General features: G+C 37.0%; 3 non-coding genes across 3 annotated transcripts; 2 read left to right on the plus strand and 1 right to left on the minus strand.

Annotated features, from left to right (window-relative positions):
* Positions 1–348: 348 nt before the first annotated feature.
* On the plus strand, positions 349–421 carry TRNAT-UGU (transfer RNA threonine (anticodon UGU)). The gene has a single exon. It is a non-coding gene; the product is annotated as a tRNA-Thr (tRNA).
* Positions 422–1,639: 1,218 nt separating this feature from the next.
* Positions 1,640–1,725, minus strand: TRNAS-GGA (transfer RNA serine (anticodon GGA)). Its single transcript has one exon. It is a non-coding gene; the product is annotated as a tRNA-Ser (tRNA).
* Positions 1,726–10,350: 8,625 nt separating this feature from the next.
* On the plus strand, positions 10,351–10,422 carry TRNAR-UCU (transfer RNA arginine (anticodon UCU)). The gene has a single exon. It is a non-coding gene; the product is annotated as a tRNA-Arg (tRNA).
* Positions 10,423–16,911: the final 6,489 nt, after the last annotated feature.

Consider the following 16,911-nt stretch of genomic DNA (forward strand, 5'->3'; position numbering starts at 1 on the left):
ACGCTTGATATTTATTCTTTTTTTCTAATCAGAATTAGCAATTTTATTTACTCTGACTCTATGTTCCCCTTAGTGAAATATTAATCCTCAAATTATTAACAAATAATAAAGTCTATAATGATCAAATGAAAATACCAATAAATTCTATAATTTTATTTTTTAATATCCTATAGTTAAGCATATCAAGCTAACTTTATCTTTAAGAAGTTTTAGTATTTTTTTATTTTTATAAGTATAACTTCAAATTTAGAACTAGTTAATAGCTAAGATTAATAACTAATATCTGAGATTTTACGGATTTCCTATACTATACCTATTTCTATTTGTTACACTATTTCCGTTATGTAAGCCCACTTAGCTCAGAGGTTAGAGCATCGCATTTGTAATGCGAGGGTCATCGGTTCAAATCCGATAGTCGGCTTTTTTTTTTCTCTATCGATGTTCTACGAACAAGAATCTCTTTTTTTCCGAATTAAATGGAGAATCCAGGATCTTTTATGTTTTTTACCTTACAATTTTGCTAGATACAAAACAATAAAATAAATAATATATATACAAAAAATAAAGATTTTGATGAAATTCCATTTTTTTGGGGTACTTTAGTTGATTTTACTCTGTTTATCCTGTAGTTTAATTCAGTTTTAATTTCGATGTATTCTGTAATGTAAATACAATGAAATTAATTGTGTAAAATGAAATTTCAATAAAATAAAAAAAGGAGTCTTCATGTCCCGTTATCGAGGACCTCGTTTAAAAAAAATACGCCGTCTGGGAGCTTTACCAGGACTCACTAGAAAAACACCTAAATCCGGAAGTAATCTTAAAAAAAAAATTCAATTCTGGGAAAAAGGAGCAATATCGTATTCGTCTTCAAGAAAAACAGAAATTGCGTTTTCATTATGGTCTGACAGAACGACAATTACTTAGATATGTACATATCGCTGGAAAAGCAAAAAGGTCAACAGGCCAGGTTTTACTACAATTACTTGAAATGCGTTTGGATAATATCCTTTTTCGATTGGGTATGGCTTCAACCATTCCTGGGGCCCGCCAATTAGTCAACCATAGACATATTTTAGTTAATGGTCGTATAGTCAATATACCAAGTTTTCGTTGCAAACCCCGAGATATTATTACTACGAAAGATAACCAAAGATCAAAAGGTCTGGTTCAAAATTATATTGCTTCATCGGACCCGGGGAAATTGCCAAAGCATTTGGCGATTGACACGTTGGAATATAAAGGACTAGTAAATAAAATCCTAGATAGGAAGTGGGTCGGTCTCAAAATAAATGAGTTGTTAGTTGTAGAATATTACTCTCGTCAGACTTGAACTTAACGAAAAAAGGAAAGGTTCATAGAATTTTCTTCCCCTTCCCCTTTCCCCGAACTAAATCGCCCTAAGACCATTACCATTAATTTGTATTTTCCCATCAACTAGCTAAAATTGATTAACCCTAGGATTAGGATCCTTTTTTCTTTTTTCCTCTATGTGTATTTTACATACCACAGTAATTTGCTATAGAGAATTTCTAATTTCTATTAAATCAAAATAAGATAATATAAGATATTATTGCTGGAAAAAATTGTTATTTGATTTGATACATTGTGATCCTTAACGTTGATGAATTAAGAAAAACGGAAAGAGAGGGATTCGAACCCTCGGTAAACAAAGTCTACATAGCAGTTCCAATGCTACGCCTTGAACCGCTCGGCCATCTCTCCTACATAACTTATTATGGAAAATAAACTGAGTGAATAGCGAGTTTTCTTATTCCTGCAGTACAGGTACAACCGCAACCACTCGGGGGTTCCATAGTTCTATTGGAAAAATTCCTTTTGATCTAAGTGGAAGGATACAGGATTTTTTACTAGAAATTGCGCTCGCTATAAAAAAAAAAGTTTTAATTTGGGTTTTCCCGCAACTAAAGAAAAAGAAAATGGAAGAATTCTTCTTATTGCATAATAAAATAAAGAAACCTTAGAATTCCGTTTGCATAAGATACGCTACACCATACTATCGAAATCAAAAATAGGGTATGAGACAATTAATAACTTTGAAAAACACGAAATAGTTGATAACATAAGTTGTTGTTCAGAAATAGCAAAGTGGAATGAAATCCAGTCTTAGTCAAATATTTCATATCTCTTCGTGTCCAAGCAGAAGGAAAAGGATACAATTTGAGCTGAGCGGAAAATCCATATCTCTATCTCTCTTATCCATTTAAAGCATATGGATTTAGAGTAGAGCATATGGATCAATCTATTTATAATTATAAGAATCGAATGTGTTTGTTTTTATGTTATTTTGTGAAGGAATGAAAACAATTCTATATAGAATGGGTTGGGAATTATGCCTAGATCCCGTGTAAATGGAAATTTCATTGATAAGACCTCCTCAATTGTAGCCAATATTTTATTGCGAATAATTCCGACAACCTCAGGAGAAAAAAAGGCATTTACTTATTATAGAGATGGTGCGATTTGACTCTTTTTTTTGCTTTTTTTTAGCCCTACCTATACCTCAGTCTTACGAAAAAGAGAGGGGGTTGGCATAGAGAGAACCAAATTTGTAAAGCAAACAAACCCACGCTTCGGGAAGGTGAGGCGAACTAACAATTCCTTCCGTCGTGTATCCTCGATTGATGCGGCTTCAGATACTTCAATTGTAGATTTGAGTATTGAGCGAAAGGTTACACCTACAGGATATGGTATGGTATGGATTACAGGCCAATCCTACTCTATTAGTATCCGTAGGCAGCATAGGGGAGAAAAGCACTACACCTAGAAATAGGAATCAACAAGAGAAAAACTTTGTTAGAAATTACCCCTTTCCTGATCGGTATCAGGGCTGGGAAGAATGGTTGGGATAACAAACAACCATCAGGTTTGTACTTTGGATACCCCTATAACCATCAAAGATCGTTGAAGTAGCTAATTCCTCTAAATAGGAGGCGTTGAGAACAAAGAAATTATTGGAGCTATCGTTTTCCTCTAGCATTAATAGAATTCATTGGTGTTAAGAAAAACCTCTTGTGGGAAGGTTGGCTAGAGATTTCTTGGAAAAATACCAGCCCCTTTCGGTTCATAATGAGACGGGACTAATTCTATTTTGATTCTATAGATTATTTCGCTTAGTACTATTATGTACAGAAGGGAGGAGCCGTATGAGATGAAAACCTCATGTACGGTTTTGGAACGGAGATTTTTTGAATAGAATGAACGACCGTAACGGATGTTGGCTCAATCCGAAGGAAATTATGCGGAAGCTTTGCAAAATTATTATGAAGCTACGCGACTAGAAATCGATCCCTATGATCGAAGTTATATACTCTATAACATAGGCCTTATACACACAAGCAATGGAGAGCATACAAAGGCTTTGGAATATTATTTCCGGGCACTAGAACGAAACCCCTTCTTACCGCAAGCTTTTAATAATATGGCCGTGATCTGTCATTACGTGCGACTATCTCCACTATAGAAAGAAAAAAAAAAAGAGAGGATCAAATTTTCTAGTAAATACTAGAAAAAAGGGCTTTCTACATAGGGATCGTAAAAACAACGATTTTTCCCTATCAGCTGTAGGAAGGAAGGACACTTCACGAGAATCAAAAAACGAAGAAAGTATGGCCTATACTACTACTCTATGGATAAAGTTTCTCAAATTGATAGAGAAAGCACCGTAAAGATCAATTAGTGAGCGACTGGGTCGATACAACTAAAAAAAACTGCTTACTTATCCCATGATATGGGGCAAAATTTAGGAATCCGCTTATGTAATAGAGCCGATCCACTAAGGGATTAAGCAGCGGTGTAGTATCAGATCCCAAAGATAGTAAGTTCTTTTTTCTTTCTTATGGAAAAAAGTCTTTTTCAAGGATTCTATAGAGATTTCATATATGAAAACGGGATAGTTACCTTTCAGAAAATTTGAACGAAGGCTCTATATCTATCTATGCTTCATTCTTCTGAAGGTGGGAAAAAAGATCAAACTGATTATTGATAAAAATTAGGGTTTGAAACTTAGGTAATTAATTTCTTCTGCTTAACCCAAGAACAAATTGGATCGATTTTTGATAAATCGAATTCAGTTAAGATAGGGGAAATTCAGATAGCAATTTCTGAGCCGTATGAGGTAGGAAACTCTCAAGTACGGTTCTAAGGGAAGGAACTTCCTATTCCGACCGAGGAGAACAGGCCATTCTACAGGGTGATTCGGAAATTGCGGAAGCTTGGTTTGATCAAGCTGCTGAATATTGGAAACAAGCTATAGCGCTTACTCCGGGAAATTATATTGAAGCACAGAACTGGTTGAAGATTACGAAGCGCTTTGAATTTGAATAAGACCATGCTCCTTCTTTTTCATAAAATGGGTGGTTTGGTTGTTGATCCATTAATCAAATAAATTAGGTCGTAAGATCGAATCAAGAATTTCATTATATCCATTTCTTATACCTTCTATTTTATATGATATTTCATAAGAATAAACCATAGGGATAGGGTCTAGAATAGAAGTAATAAACTGAATAAAAAGAGGGGGCAATCTAAATATTGCTAATATATTAGGACCATCTTATTAATAATTCTAATGAGTTATCTTGGAATTTAGAATCAAATAAAAAACCCTATATTATGCTCAAGGAAAGTAGATATAGATAGGAGCTTATGCCCTCAAAAAAAAATACACTAGTTTCTTAAATTAAAAATAAAAAAGATTTTTTTCTTACGTCGAGAAATATTTGTTTTTCAAGATAAACAATGTCCGTTAGGCACCTAATCTTTATGTCATAATAGACCCGAACACTTGCCTCGGATTGACTTCAATATATAATTGCTCCAGTGAATAACTAAAAAAAAATAGAAGGATGGTAGATAGTAAAGAAAAGAACTAATCACAATATCTATCTTTCAAAATCTATCTTTCAAAATCTATCTTTCAAAATATATATCTTTCAAAGATTCACTAAAAAGACAGTTGGCGGGTCTCTTTGTATGTCTTGTCCGGAAAGAGGAGGACTTAATGATTATTCGTTCGCCGGAACCAGAAGTAAAAATTGTTGTGGATAGGGATCCTGTAAAAACATCTTTTGAGGAATGGGCCAGACCCGGCCATTTCTCAAGAACACTAGCTAAGGGCCCTGATACTACCACTTGGATCTGGAACCTACATGCTGATGCTCACGATTTCGATAGTCATACTGGTGATTTGGAGGAGATTTCTCGAAAAGTCTTTAGTGCTCATTTCGGGCAACTTTCCATTATCTTTCTTTGGTTGAGTGGCATGTACTTTCATGGCGCCCGTTTTTCCAATTATGAAGCATGGCTAAGTGATCCTACTCACATTGGACCCAGTGCTCAGGTAGTTTGGCCTATAGTAGGGCAAGAAATATTGAATGGTGATGTAGGCGGGGGTTTCCGAGGAATCCAAATAACCTCTGGTTTTTTTCAGCTTTGGCGAGCATCTGGAATAACTAGTGAATTACAACTCTATTGTACTGCAATTGGTGCATTGATTTTTGCAGCGTTAATGCTTTTTGCTGGTTGGTTCCATTATCACAAAGCCGCTCCCAAATTGGCCTGGTTCCAAGATGTAGAATCCATGTTGAATCACCACTTAGCGGGATTATTAGGACTTGGGTCTCTTTCTTGGGCGGGGCACCAAATTCATGTATCTTTACCAATTAACCAATTTCTTGACGCTGGGGTGGATCCTAAAGAGATACCACTTCCTCATGAATTTATCTTGAATCGGGACCTTTTGGCTCAACTTTATCCTAGTTTTGCCGAAGGAGCAACCCCTGTTTTTCACTTTAAATTGGTCCAAATACGCAGAATTTCTGACTTTTCGCGGAGGACTAGATCCAGTAACCGGTGGTCTCTGGCTGACCGATATTGCGCACCATCATTTAGCTATTGCTATTCTTTTCCTAATCGCAGGTCATATGTATAGGACCAATTGGGGTATTGGCCATGGACTTAAAGATATTTTGGAGGCTCACAAGGGCCCATTTACAGGACAAGGCCATAAGGGTCTTTATGAAATCTTAACAACGTCATGGCATGCTCAATTATCTCTTAACCTAGCTATGCTAGGCTCTACAACCATTGTTGTAGCTCATCATATGTATTCTATGCCTCCCTATCCATACCTAGCTACTGACTATGGTACACAACTTTCCTTGTTCACACACCACATGTGGATTGGCGGATTTCTAATAGTCGGTGCTGCTGCACATGCAGCAATTTTTATGGTAAGAGACTATGATCCAACTACTCGATACAACGATCTATTAGATCGCGTCCTTAGACACCGCGATGCAATCATATCCCACCTTAACTGGGTATGTATATTTCTAGGTTTTCACAGTTTTGGCTTGTACATTCATAATGATACCATGAGTGCTTTAGGCCGTCCACAAGATATGTTTTCGGATACTGCCATACAATTACAACCTATCTTTGCTCAATGGGTACAAAATATCCATGCTACTGCGCCTGGCGTAACAGCTCCTGGTGCAACAACAAGTACTAGCTTAACGTGGGGAGGCGGCGAGTTAGTAGCAGTAGGTGGCAAAGTGGCTTTGTTACCTATTCCATTAGGAACCGCAGATTTTTTAGTCCATCACATTCATGCATTTACCATACATGTGACTGTATTAATACTTTTGAAAGGTGTTTTATTTGCTCGGAGTTCCCGTTTGATACCCGATAAAGCAAATCTAGGTTTTCGCTTTCCTTGCGATGGGCCTGGCCGAGGGGGAACATGTCAAGTATCCGCCTGGGATCATGTTTTCTTAGGTTTATTCTGGATGTACAATGCAATTTCGGTAGTCATTTTCCATTTCAGTTGGAAAATGCAGTCGGATGTTTGGGGTACTATAAGTGATCAAGGGGTGGTAACTCATATTACAGGGGGAAACTTTGCACAGAGTTCCATTACGATTAATGGGTGGCTTCGAGATTTCTTGTGGGCACAGGCATCGCAAGTCATTCAGTCTTATGGTTCTTCATTATCTGCATATGGTCTTTTTTTCTTAGGTGCTCATTTTGTCTGGGCCTTCAGTTTAATGTTTTTATTCAGCGGCCGTGGTTATTGGCAAGAACTCATTGAATCTATCGTTTGGGCTCATAACAAATTAAAAGTTGCTCCTGCTACTCAGCCTAGAGCCTTGAGCATTATACAAGGACGCGCTGTAGGAGTAACCCATTACCTTCTGGGTGGAATTGCCACGACATGGGCATTCTTCTTAGCGAGAATTATTGCAGTAGGATAGTGGCTAGGAGGATTTGAAAGGCATTATGGAATTAAGATTTCCCAGGTTTAGCCAAGGCTTAGCTCAGGACCCCACTACTCGTCGTATTTGGTTTGGTATTGCTACCGCACATGATTTCGAAAGTCATGATGATATTACTGAAGAACGTCTTTATCAGAACATTTTTGCTTCTCACTTTGGGCAATTAGCAATAATCTTTCTATGGACGTCCGGAAATCTGTTTCATGTAGCTTGGCAAGGAAATTTTGAATCATGGATACAGGATCCTTTACACGTAAGACCTATTGCTCATGCGATTTGGGATCCTCATTTTGGTCAACCCGCTGTGGAAGCCTTTACTCGAGGAGGTGCTGCTGGTCCAGTGAATATTGCTTATTCTGGAGTTTATCAGTGGTGGTATACAATAGGATTACGCACCAATGAGGATCTTTATACTGGAGCTCTTTTTCTATTATTTCTTTCTACGCTGTCCTTAATAGCGGGTTGGTTACATCTACAACCCAAATGGAAACCAAGCCTTTCGTGGTTCAAAAACGCGGAATCTCGTCTCAATCATCATTTGTCAGGACTTTTCGGGGTAAGTTCTTTGGCTTGGACAGGACATTTAGTTCATGTTGCTATTCCCGCATCCAGGGGGGAGTACGTTCGATGGAATAATTTCTTAGATGTATTACCCTATCCCCAGGGGTTGGGACCCCTTTTGACGGGTCAATGGAATCTTTATGCCCAAAACCCTGATTCGAGTAATCATTTATTTGGTACCGCTCAAGGAGCGGGAACTGCCATTCTAACTCTTCTTGGGGGATTCCACCCACAAACGCAAAGTTTGTGGCTGACCGATATGGCTCACCATCATTTAGCTATTGCATTTATTTTTCTCATTGCCGGTCACATGTATCGAACTAACTTCGGAATTGGGCACAGTATTAAAGATCTTTTAGAAGCGCATACTCCTCCGGGGGGTCGATTAGGGCGTGGGCATAAGGGCCTTTATGACACAATCAACAATTCGATTCATTTTCAGTTAGGTCTTGCTCTAGCTTCTTTAGGGGTTATTACTTCCTTAGTAGCTCAACATATGTACTCTTTACCTCCTTATGCATTCATAGCACAAGACTTTACTACTCAAGCTGCTTTATATACTCATCACCAATATATTGCAGGGTTCATCATGACAGGGGCTTTTGCTCATGGAGCTATTTTTTTCATTAGGGATTACAATCCGGAACAGAATGAGGATAATGTATTGGCAAGAATGTTAGACCATAAAGAAGCTATCATATCTCATTTAAGTTGGGCTAGCCTCTTTCTAGGATTCCATACCTTGGGCCTTTATGTTCATAACGACGTCATGCTTGCTTTTGGTACTCCAGAAAAGCAAATCTTGATCGAACCTATATTTGCCCAATGGATACAATCTGCTCATGGCAAGACGACATATGGGTTCGATATACTCTTATCTTCAACGAATGGCCCCGCTTTCAATGCGGGTCGAAGCCTATGGTTGCCCGGATGGTTGAATGCTGTTAATGAGAATAGTAATTCGCTTTTCTTAACAATAGGACCTGGGGATTTCTTGGTTCATCATGCTATTGCTCTAGGTTTGCATACAACTACATTGATTTTAGTAAAGGGCGCTTTAGATGCACGCGGTTCCAAATTAATGCCAGATAAAAAGGATTTTGGATATAGTTTTCCTTGTGACGGCCCAGGGCGCGGCGGTACTTGTGATATTTCTGCTTGGGACGCATTTTATTTGGCAGTTTTCTGGATGTTAAATACCATTGGGTGGGTTACTTTTTATTGGCATTGGAAACATATCACATTATGGCAGGGCAACGTTTCACAATTTAATGAATCCTCCACTTATTTGATGGGATGGTTAAGAGATTACCTATGGTTAAACTCTTCACAACTTATCAATGGATATAATCCTTTTGGGATGAATAGTTTATCGGTATGGGCGTGGATGTTCTTATTTGGACATCTTGTTTGGGCTACTGGATTTATGTTCTTAATTTCCTGGCGGGGGTATTGGCAGGAATTAATTGAGACTTTAGCATGGGCTCATGAACGCACACCTTTAGCTAATTTAATTCGCTGGAGAGATAAGCCCGTGGCTCTTTCCATTGTGCAAGCAAGATTGGTTGGATTAGCTCACTTTTCCGTGGGTTATATATTCACTTATGCAGCTTTCTTGATTGCCTCAACATCAGGCAAGTTTGGTTAATTTAGTTTGTTTTTTTGTACTGTATCAGCACCTAGTTCATTACTCTTGATAGAGAGGGAGGATCTGCCTTTTTAGATTTCTTTTTCTATTTATTTTTCCATCTAGGATTAGAACCGTATACTTGGTAATAATAGCAACGACACATTATGGCAAAAAAAAGTTTGATTCAGAGGGAGAAGAAGCGGCAGAAATTAGAACAGAAATATCATTTGATTCGTCAATCTTTAAAAAAAAAGATAAGAAGCAAAGTTTCTCCCTTGAGTTTGAGTGAAAAAACGAAAATGCGAGAAAAATTGCAATCCCTACCGCGTAATAGTGCACCTACACGCCTTCATCGACGTTGTTTTTTGACCGGAAGACCTAGAGCTAACTATCGACATTTTGGGCTATCCGGACACGTACTTCGAGAAATGGTTTATGAGTGTTTGTTACCGGGTGCAACAAGATCCAGTTGGTAAGGATAAAATACCCTTTCGTATTTGTATGGATTTCTGGAATTGATAATCATAGAGGAGCCCTCTTTACCATTCTGTATAAATGGACTATTCTATTTGTATAGATATTGGTAGAGGGGCGTATCCAACCCTCTTTTATCCACTAGTTACCCCTCTTTAGTTTAAGAGTATAGAGCAGTTTGGTAGCTCATAAGGCTCATAACCTTGGGGTTGCGGGTTCGATTCCCACTACCGGCTCCATACTCCTTCTTTATGATATATGCATGATATAATATATACATCATGCATTTGTATCTGGATTTTTTGATTTCCTAAAAGAGTTTTGGTCTAACAGTTTTTTCTCGGAAGAAGCAAAAAAATAAAAGAAAGAATAAAATATGAAAGAAAAGCGTCCATTGTCTAATGGATAGGACAGAGGTCTTCTAAACCTTTGGTATAGGTTCAAATCCTATTGGACGCAATCTTATTTCTATCTATTCTTTAAATAACTATACTAAACTAAAAACAAAGAAAACTTTTTTGCATGATTCAAATGAAAAAGCTTTCTCAACGATTCCTATTCTACTAACAAGAGTAGACATGCAAAATTTATTTGTTACTGAAGAGAAAACCGTTCCAGCTGTTCCTGAATAGCTTCCTTCAAAAGGATTTCCGCTTGCTCGGTGAATGTCTTGCTAGAAGATATAATTTCTTGGAATTGAGGTTTAGTATCTTTTAGATGTTTACGTAACTCATCCAGAAATTTATTTACCTGTTCAATTTCTAACGAATCAAGATATCCTCTTGTTCCGGTATAAATAGTAGCTATCTGCTCTTCCACTGGGAGAGGATTTGCCTGGGATTGTTTAAGCAATTCCCTTAATCGTCGACCCCTTGCCAATTGATTCTGACTTGTTTTATCGAGAGCAGAGGCGAATTGTGCAAAGGCTTGTAACTCTGCGAATTGCGCTAGTTCCAATTTTGATTTGCCAGCTACTTGTTTCATGGCTTTAATTTGAGCCGCGGATCCTACTCTGGAAACAGAAATACCCACATTAATAGCGGGTCGAATTCCGGCATTGAATAGATCCGCAGATAAGAATATTTGTCCATCTGTAATGGAGATTACATTAGTAGGAATATAGGCGGAAACGTCTCCAGATTGAGTCTCAACTATTGGTAAAGCGGTCATACTTCCTTCGCCTAAAAGAGAATTTAATTTAGCGGCTCTTTCTAAAAGGCGTGAATGCAAATAAAAAACATCCCCTGGATAAGCCTCACGGCCGGGAGGTCTTCTTAATAGAAGGGACATTTGGCGATAAGCTTGTGCCTGTTTGGAGAGATCATCATAAATTATTAAAGTATGCCGTTCGCGGTACATAAAATACTCAGCCAGGGCTGCTCCCGTATAAGGAGCGAGGTATTGTAATGTAGCAGGTGAATCCGCCATTTCAGCTACTACAATAGTGTATTCCATAGCCCCCTCCTCATGGAAAGTAGTTACTACTTGAGCTACGGAGGATGCTCTTTGACCGATAGCTACATAAACACATATTACACCTTGCCCTTTTTGATTGAGAATTGTATCTGTGGCTACTGCTGTTTTGCCAGTCTGTCTGTCCCCAATAATTAACTCTCGCTGACCGCGCCCTATAGGGATCATCGAATCGATAGCAATAAGCCCTGTTTGAAGAGGTTCGTATACGGAACGCCTGGAAATTATACTTGGAGCAGGAGATTCAATTAAGCGAGATTCGGAAGCTATAATTTCGCCTTTCCCATCAATAGGTTTAGCCAGAGCATTTACAACACGACCCAAGTAAGCCTCACTCACGGGTATCTGAGCAATTCTTCCTGTTGCTTTTACAAAACTTCCCTCTTGTATCATCAACCCATCGCCCATTAATACAATCCCAACATTTTTGGATTCCAAATTCAGAGCAATACCCCTAGTACCTTCTGCAAATTCGACTAATTCACCTGACATTATTTCACCAAGACCTATAATACGAGCAATCCCATCCCCCACTTGAACTACGCGACCTATATTCTCAATCCCTACTTTCCTATTATATTGTTCAATACGTTCGCGGAGAATTTTATGAATTTCGTCGACTCGAAGGGTTGCCATTAGTGTTTCTTGACTCTTTTTTCGGAAGCAAGGGGAAAAATAATGCCTAAATTCTAAACGAAAGTAGAAGTTCAAGGCCTAATTAATTTAATTATCTCTTCCATTCCAGGGACCCGAGAATGCCAATATTAGCACGAATCGTACGGAAATGTAACTCGGTATTCAAACAACTATTCAGAGTTCCTAGAGCTCCTTGTACGGCCTGTTGGAAAACCCGCTGTCGGACCTGATTCATTGCCCTTTGTTTTTCAAAATAAAGGGTTTCGTTTTTAGACTTTTCCAATTGTTCCAAACTAATAGAAGTAGCATTAATCAAATTTGCTTTTTCTCGTTCTATCTCAGAGTATCCATTCATTCGATACTCATCCGCTTCTAGTTCGACTTTCTGTAATCGAATCCGAGCTTTTTCGAGTTGCTCAATGGTCCCTCTACGCAATTCTTCTGAATTTCGAATAGTACTCAAGATCCTCTGTTTTCGATTATCTAATAAATCTTTTAATGAAAGTAGATTATTTTGTAAGTTTACAACTTTTATGATCTCTTCCCGAACCAAACATGAATCTTTCGATTCATTTGGCTCTCACGCTCCTTTTTTTTTTTTTCTATAGCTATTTCCATATCTTTTTTTTAAGTAATGAGCCTATCCTCTATCTTCTTTTTTATGTTTATATTTCAATATACCGAAACCTATATAAGACTAGATAAATATTAAGAGGACTCTTCCGCCTAGATAAAAATATATCATGGTCAGCAAAGTTGTTTCTTTATTTTTATTTGCCCTCTAGTTAATAATTTCAATTTCATTAAGAAAAACTAACTAAATAAATGGAAAATGAAAATTAATAGAATTCTTTTTTATTTTTTTTTTTCTTCAAATCCAAAAAATTTCTCTTTTTTATACATAGGTCGTCGATTCGGCATTGGTTAAAAAAGGGCAGGGTGCCCCCTTTTTTTTTTCTAGTAAATAGTTCAAACCATTTTATCGATATGAGTGTTCTATATCAGATAAATTTTACATTAGCTATTTCCCGTTTAAATTCGGTACTAATACTAATATAGTTGTAGAAAGAGTACCTCTTTTTGCCTGGACTTCAAGCAGTTTAGCTTTAACCGTGTTAATGGTCTCACATTCTTGGTTTATAGAGAATCAAAGTTGATTTACCAATGAGTCGCGAAATGCTATGGTTCTTCCATATGATTTCTGAATTTATTCAGAAGTAATTCGTCGAGATCGTGCACCCTTTTCTTATTTATCCGAAAAATACTAAAAAATATTATAAAGTGCAGCCGGATAGATCCAATCTATTCTTGAAATAGACAACTCGCACACACTCCCTTTCCAAAAAAAATCAAAACACCAACCACTACAGTTAGATTTATTAGATTTGTTGCTAAAATATCGGTATTAAGCCCGAAACTGCCAGCGGATGGCCAGTGAGCTAAAAAAACGAAAGAATGGGTTACATTTTTCATATGCTCTCCTCTTATAGATAGGACGAACAAAGAACAAAGTTTTTCGATCACTTACTTCGCTCGCCCTTTTTTGATCGGTTTTTTTAATGCAAATAGATTCAATCTAGTAATTTCTTTTAGATTAAGTCTTACGTCTTGTTTGACCGGTGAAAGACTTCCTTTGTTGAAATGTTCTGTTCCCAAAATTCCTAAAATAAAAGGAAAAAACTTTCCACTTTCCTAAACTAAGGACGGGAAATAAGAAGGTGAGCATATCTTCTAAATTAATAATACTCAACTCAGCCCTTCCTAGAATGGGGTATTATCTGTCCCGATAAATAGATAATTCCAGGAGTAATAAATAGGAGTAAATTAAATAAAGTATTGATATAATTGGAATTGCGGAAGCAAATACCAATTTACTAAAAAAAGAAAAAAGTATCTAATCGAAATCGAAAGAATTTTTTTTTAAGATTAAACAAAAGGGTTCGCAAATAAAAGCGCTAGTGCCACAACTAGTCCATAAATTGTTAAAGCTTCCATAAAAGCTAGACTAAGCAATAAAGTACCTCGTATTTTACCTTCTGCTTCTGGCTGTCTCGCAATACCTTCTACAGCTTGTCCTGCAGCAGTACCTTGACCAACTCCAGGTCCAATAGAAGCAAGCCCTACGGCCAATCCAGCAGCAATAACAGAAGCAGCAGCAATTAGTGGATTCATGGTGAGTAGTTCCTCGTGTCAAAAAAAAGAAATGGTTAAGGATACAATCAACCAATAAATTCTTACTTCTAAGCTCTATTGGGGAGAAGTAAAGTAACTAAAAAGTACAAATTGAAATCAAATTGAAATGATAATGTGAATTGTCCGAACTACATAGAAGGGAATTCCATATCCATATATCGGATTAGATAATGAATCTAACCTAGGAATATATAATATAATATCCTATATATATATACATTTGTTTCTTCTATTTTGTTTGCATATTTTCTCATTTTCTATTGAATCGGATTCTAAAATCATTGCTTAAAGTGGAAACCCGCATAAAAGAGGACTCCACTTATAGACATTAAGGATATTATAGTATAGATCTAGCCTGACTCCACCCTCCTTAATGCATATATACTTTGAAAATTCCATAATATAGTCTATTCTCTCTCCTACAACTCTAGGCTATATATTCATACGCATTTCTAACTATTTTTTTGCAACCAAGCAGATTATCTGGAACCATGCATGAATTGAGCTAAGCTGCAAAAAAAAAATACTATTTCCAAAAAGAGTCAATTCAATGATGACCCTCCATGGATTCACCTATTAGGCTGCGGCTAATGTTGCAAAAATAAGAGCTTGAATACCGCTTGTAAATAATCCAAGAAACATGACCGGTATAGGGATTACTAAGGGGACTAAAGAAACAAGAACAACAACGACTAATTCATCCGCCAATATATTCCCGAAAAGTCGAAAGCTAAGCGATAATGGTTTTGTGAAATCTTCTAGGATGTTAATTGGTAAAAGGATTGGAGTTGGTTTAATATATTTCTCGAAATAGCTCAATCCTTTTTTGCTAAGACCAGCATAAAAATATGCCGCTGACGTGAGTAAAGCTAAAGCAACAGTAGTATTTATATCATTCGTGGGCGCTGCTAATTCCCCATGGGGTAACTCTATAATTTTCCAAGGTAAAAGAGCACCCGACCAATTCGAAACAAAAATAAAAAGGAACATAGTTCCAATAAAGGGAACCCAGGGACCATATTCTTCTCCAATCTGAGTTTTGCTCAAGTCTCGAATAAACTCAAGGACATATTCAAAAAAATTCTGACCGTCGGTCGGGATGGTTTGTGGATTCCGAACAGCTATGACAACTGAACCTAGCAAGATAGTAATTACGACCCAAGAAGTGATGAGTACTTGGGCATGAATTTGGAAACCTCCTATTTGCCAATAGAAGTGTTGGCCTACTTCTACACCCGATATATCGTATAACCCCTTGAGTGTTTTAATGGAACAAGGTATAATATTCATATTGTCCTCTGATAAAAATTGAACTTCAAAAAAGGAATTCTTTTGATTCAACCATCTCTTTCTCAACTCAGCAACTTGAAGTATTAATCTTATATTTAGGATACCAAGAAAGCACATCAGATCATAATATATATCAATACCCTCTAATATATATCAATATTCCCCTTCTTTTTTCTATGCAAAAAAAATTCTATGCAAAAAAAAAGATATAGTAAAGTAAGTGATTCCATAAATTTACGCAGTTGCCCAAGAATTCACTATATATTCTTAATCAACGATTTCTTATATAGAGAGAACGGCCCTCACAAATTGAAAATACTAATTTGTTAAGAATCAATCGAATTGAAGTCATAGTGTCATCGTTGGCTGGAATCGATATATTCGCGAGATCCGGGTCACAATTTGTATCGACTAAAGAAATAGTAGGAATCCCCAAAATGGCACATTCCCGAAGAGCTATATACTCTTTTTGCTGATCAAGGACGATCACAATGTCTGGCAATCTCGTCATATATTTGATCCCGCCGAGATACCTTTGCAAGGTAGATAATTTTCTCTTCAAGATTGCCACATCTCTTTTTGGGAGATGGTGGAATTTTCCCATTTTTTCTTCTGCTCTTAAGTCTCTAAATTGAGAAAGTCTAGTTTTCGTAATCGACCAATTCGTTAACATACCACTGAACCACTTTTTATTAACATAATGACAACGAGCCCTTATTGCAGCTGATGCTACTAAATCTGTTGCTCTTTTTTTGGTACCAACAATTAAGAAACTTTTTCCCTGACTTGCTGCATCAAAAACTAAATCACAAGCTTCTGATAAAAAACGAGCCGTTCTAGCGAGATTTATAATATGAGTACCTTTACGCTTTGCCGAAATGTAAGGGGCCATTTTAGGATTCCATTTCTTAATACCATGACCAAAATGAACTCCTGCTTCTATCATCTCTTTCAAATTAATGTTCCAATATCTTCTTGTCATTTTTTCCACACTTCCTTTTTTTTTTAACCCTACCATTCCATTACGGAATTTAGTTCTTTTTGAAGATTAAGAAAGATCCGAAATAGCTTGAAATAAAAAATATTTTTTATGTATCCTTAAATGATATAGGGTTAAATGTTAAATGGGGGTTCTTATGTCTCATAAAAATTGTTTGTTACGTCAGAATCTGAAGAAACTAATTCTGTATGGAGAAACAAAAAATCTCTCATTTCCGACGCGAATAGATTTTTTTTTTTTATTTCGAAATAAAGGTTCTTGTCTTGTGGGGAACGATGCACAAATTTTTGGAATCCGGTACCAACAGGTATAATCCCCCCCAGAACTACGTTTTCTTTCAAGCCTTTCAACCAATC

The sequence above is a fragment of the Aegilops tauschii genome, unplaced genomic scaffold (assembly GCF_002575655.3).
Source record: "Aegilops tauschii subsp. strangulata cultivar AL8/78 unplaced genomic scaffold, Aet v6.0 ptg000656l_obj, whole genome shotgun sequence".
Taxonomy (NCBI): domain Eukaryota; kingdom Viridiplantae; phylum Streptophyta; class Magnoliopsida; order Poales; family Poaceae; genus Aegilops; species Aegilops tauschii.